Source organism: Mesoplodon densirostris, chromosome 1 (genome assembly GCF_025265405.1).
Source record: "Mesoplodon densirostris isolate mMesDen1 chromosome 1, mMesDen1 primary haplotype, whole genome shotgun sequence".
In the NCBI taxonomy this organism is placed as follows: Eukaryota; Metazoa; Chordata; class Mammalia; order Artiodactyla; family Ziphiidae; genus Mesoplodon; species Mesoplodon densirostris.
Window position 1 is genome coordinate 189,265,583 of NC_082661.1, and position 4,954 is coordinate 189,270,536.

At 44.6% G+C, this 4,954-nt stretch overlaps 1 pseudogene; it reads right to left on the minus strand.

Annotated features, from left to right (window-relative positions):
* Positions 1–2,631: 2,631 nt before the first annotated feature.
* Positions 2,632–4,308, minus strand: LOC132486093 (ubiquitin carboxyl-terminal hydrolase 48-like; annotated as a pseudogene).
* Between the last annotated feature and the right edge of the window lie 646 nt (positions 4,309–4,954).

A 4,954-nucleotide genomic window follows, 5' to 3' on the forward strand; every position in this document is an offset into this window, starting at 1 on the left:
GCTGTTAGCATTTGCCTTATATATTGAGGTGTTCCTATGTTGGGTGCATAAATATTTACAATTGTTATATCTTCTTCTTGGATTCATCCCTTGATCAGTATGTAGTGTCTTTCCTTGTCTCTTGTAATAGTCTTTATTTTAAAGTCTATTTTATCTGATATGAGAATTGCTACTCCAACTTTCTTTTGACTTCCATTTGCATGGAATATCTTTTTCCATTCCCTCACCTTCAGTCTGTATGTGTCCCTAGGTCTGAAGTGGGTCTCTTGTAGACAGCGTACATATGGGTCTTGTTTTTGTATCCATTCAGCCAGTCTATTTCTTTTGGTTGGAACATTTAATCCATTTACATTTAAGGTAATTATGTATGTTGTTTGTATGTTCCTGTTACCATTTTCTTAATTGTTTTGGGTTTGTTATTGTAGGTCTTTTCCTTTTCTTGTGTTTCCTGCCTAAAGGAGTTCCTTTAGCATTTGTGTAAAGCTGGTTTGGTGGTGCTGAATTCTCTTAACTTTTGCTTGTCTATAAGGTTTCTAATTTTTCTGTTCAGTCTGAATGAGATCCTTGCTTGGTAGAGTAATCTTGGTTGTAGGTTTTATCCCTTTCATCACTTTAAATATGTCCTGCCACTCCCTTCTGGCTTGCATAGTTTCTGCTGAGTGATCCATTGTTAACCTTACAGGGATTCTCTTGTATGTTTTATGTTACTTTTCCCTTGTTGCTTTTAATATTTTATCTTTGTATTTAATTTTTGATAGTTTGATTATTATGTGTCTTGGCATGTTTCTCCTTGGATTTATCCTGTATGGGACTCTCTGCACTTCCTGGACTTGACTATTTCCTTTCCCATGTTAGAGAAGTTTTCAACTAAAATCTCTTCAAACATTTTCTCAGACCCTTTCTTTATCTCTTCTTCCTCTGGAACCCCTATAATTCAAATGTTGGTGTGTTTCATGTTGTCCCAGAGGTCTCTGAGACGGTCCTGAATTCTTTTCATTCTTTTTTCTTTATTCTGCTCTGTGGTAGTTATTTCCCCTTTTTTATATTCCAGGTCACTTATCTGTTATTCTTCCTCCATTATTCTGCTAGTGATTCCTTCTAGAGAATTTAAATTTCATTTCTTTTGTTGTTCACCATTGTTTGTTTGCTCTTTAGTTCTTCTAGGTTCTTGTTAAATGTTTCTTGTATTTTCTCCATTCTATTTCCAAGATTTTGGATCATCTTTACTATCATTACTCTGAATTCTTTTTCAGTTAGACTGCCTATTTCCTCTTCATTTGTTTGGCTTTGTAGGTTTTCACCTTGCTCCTTCATCTGCTGCATGTTTCTGTCTTCTCATTTTGCTTATCTTACTGTGCTTGGGGTCTCCTTTTCACAGGCTGCAGGTTCATAGTTCCCATTGTTTTGGGTGTCTGCCCCCAGTGGGTGAGGATGGTTCTGTTGTTTGTGTAGGGTTCTTTGTGGAGGGGACTGGTGCCTTTTTTCTGGTGTGTGGGCCTGGATCTTTTCTTTCTGGTGGGCAGGGGCATGTCAGGTGGCGTGTTTGGGGATGTCTGTGAACTTAGTATGATTTTAGGTAGCTTCCCTGCTAATGGGTGGGGTTGTGTTCCTCTTTTGCTAGTTGTTTGGCATGGGGTGTCCAGCACCATAGCTTGCTGGACGTTGGATGCAGCTGGGTCTTAGCATTGAAACGGAGATCTCTGAGAGAGCTCTTGCCTCTTACAAGAGCCCTGGAGGTCTCTGATGGTCCAATGTCCTGAGTTTGGCTCTCCCACCTCAGAGGCTGTGGCTGGAGTACCAAGACCCTGTCAACCACACGGAATCATCAAGATAGTGGTCACTGGCAAGTGAAACCACAGAGAAGAGGCCCATGCTATGCTTTGTCCTGATGAACAACTTTCAGACTTCAGCTCATTCTGGCAACAGGATGACTGGGTAGGCAATGCGAGGCAACACAGGGTCTGTGAGACAGGCAGTGCTCAGCTGGAGCATGGCCTGAGGGGCCCAGTTGAAGCCCTCCAGGAAGGCTGACAGGGGCCAGGACTCCAGGCTCCTGTGGCCGTGGCCTCTTTGGGGTCTCCCTCCTGGCGTCAAGTCGCTCTCACTCCTGCTTTGGCAGTCGTGCCTTTACCCTGAGTTTCTTCATGAGGTGAGCGCTCCCTGAGGCAATGTGCCCAGGTAAACTTTTTTCTCAGATCTTCAGCAATAAAGAAGAGGATGCCTTAGGATGTGACAGAATGACTGCAGATGTATAGGCACCAAGAGTAAGATCACAAAACAAGTTTGTGCTGCTCCTGGTGACACCTGATTCACAGGTGCTCAATAAATGGCCGTTACTTTCACTAGTCTGTAAATTCACTAGGGCTCCTTGGTTTCTTTCTTGGGTAGCCACAACAGAGGTCTGTCTGCATGCTCTGCAATCTTTGCAGAACCAGGGATGTGGGGTGACCGCACCCCATGTGCCACATCCACGTGGCAACCTACATCCGTTACACTACCCTAGCCTCCCCCACCCCGAGACTTCCCACAAGGCTCTAAACCAGGCCTTAGTCAGGCCCTGAGAGATAAGGTTGTGAGGGTGCCCACCTGGAGCTAGTAGCTCAGATTGGGCACCAACTGTCCCAGAAGATCTTACAGACCAGCTCCAGCAGGTAACCTTTGGTACAGCTCCTTAACTTCTTCATGCTTTGCTTTTCCTTTATCCACACTTTGCTTACACATCTTGGCCATTTCAATACACAACTCCTCAAATTTGGAATTATCCCGATTTACCAGCTCTTGAAGAAAGGCTGGTACCTGAATAGGTATGTTGAGTTTTTCTTGAGTTTGCAGTCTATAAACCAACAGGTATGCATTTCGAGAACAGTGAGTTCCTTTGCCACACTTGGGTATACATGTCTGGGATTTAGAAGGTTCTGCTAGATCTTCCTCAGTCCCTAGTTGTAATTTCTTTCCCTCCATCTTTTCTATGTCTTCGTCGTTAAACTTATACCATTCACCAGACTGTGGATCTTTCACATGGGCAATGTAGTGACCAGAATAAACGCTCACTTCTTTGTGTATGAGGACTGCACTATGTTCATACACATAGGACCCACCTTTGTGTTCCACATAAGGCTCCATATCCAAAATTTCTGAGAAGCCAATGTAGGTATTCAGCTTTTTCTTATGTCCAGTTTGCCTGTCAAAGACAAAACGCATTAGCTGTAAGTTCAGAGTACAAGGAAGACTAAGGAGTCTGATCTTCCTTGTTGCATTCTGTTTGCTTTGACAGTTTTCACAAATGTACTGATTGTCTCCTAATTTTTCTTCCTTCAAAAATTCTGAGATACAGGGCTTTCCTGGTGGCGCAGTGGTTGAGAGTCCACCTGCCGTTGCAGGGGACACGGGTTCATGCCCCAGTCTGGGAAGATCCCACATGCCGCGGAGCGGCTGGGCCCGTGAGCCATGGCCACTGAGCCTGCGCGTCCGGAGCCTGTGCTCCACAACCGGAGAGGCCACAACAGTGAGAGGCCCGTGTACCGCAAAAAAAAAAAAAAAAAAAAAAAAAAAAAAAAAAAAAAATTCCAAGATACAATCTGTTAACTGTTTGTGGCCTTGGATATTTAACTCCAGTTGATAAAACTTTGATAAAAGCTTAGATTCTCTGCATCACTGAGTGCAGACAGTTACATAAGCTTATTCCCCACAGAACTGCTGTTGAACAGTGTTCCTCACATCGGGATTCTTTTGTTTAGACAAAGTATCTTCCAAAAGATACATAAAGAGCTTTGAAAATTCTTGGGCATCCTGCTGCTGCCCTGTGTCCAAGCCCAAAGTTTTAACAAATCCCGATGGATCAATGTAGCACCTATTACTGATTTACAACAAGGCAGATAAGTACTGGAGATGCTCACAAATCTCTTGAGGCTCATCCTTCTCTGCTTGGATACCACCTCCCATCATGTAGTCACTATAGGTGCTTGGACATAAGTAGAGCCCCTGCAGAAGCTCCAGGTTAAGAAACCACACTTGAAAAAATGTGTTGACATACCAAGTAACTTCCAGGTTAGTGAGGCCCACAGATGAGCTCTTTTATCTCCTCTCATAGTTGAGGTCGTCAGTGTTATGAAAACTGTTTTCATCTATTTCTCCTAACCAAATGTGCTCACCGATCCCAACCAAGCAATTCGGGTTTCCTTTGCAGTTTCGTCTGCTCACGCCGAGGATGCAGGGCTCCAGCCAGATGTGCTCCTGCGACACCTCCTCGGGCCCCACCGTCTCCGCCCAGGGCCAGGCCGCCTTCTCCAGCTGCAGCCGCGGGGCCATGGCCTTGGCCCGAGGAGTGCCTCCTGAGCCTGGCGCTGCTGCTGTCGACGCCCAAATGGGCTCCGCCACCGGCGCTGCTGGGGAAGCGGCGTCTCAGCCCCTGTCCAGGATAGCGTCCTGCGCACAACTAGTCTTCCAAGCCAGCCGAAAACTTCTGATTTGATAAAGTTAGCTGAATTTTTTGAGCTGCAACAATATCTTTTTTATTTTCCTCTAACAGAATTCATGTTAGATTTACAAGGCCTATTTCTATTGCTGGCTGACAACTTTGTCTTGCCAACTCACGGTAACATGAGCATTTGCATTTAAAGCCTGTGTCTACTTTAAGTAGCTCCCAAGTCAAATTCTAGGACCTCTTACTCCGCTGAGGTTTCCCTCCTTTTTTCATTTCTAAGGTGATCTAAGCTTAAGGGGCCTTGGATATTTTCCTGGCATTCTGAGACGGACACCCTGTCTGCCTGACTTTCTCCATATTTGCTGATAACTTCTGGGTGTCTGTTGATCTTGACTAGTCCATGTTCTTGTAGGCTGAAACCTTCCTTTGAAAGTTGTGATACCCACCGTAACTGATTCTCATCCTCCGCACCCTCTGCGCTATTCAGTGTGACTCTAAGCTGACGGCTCACTCTTAGATACTTTAATACCC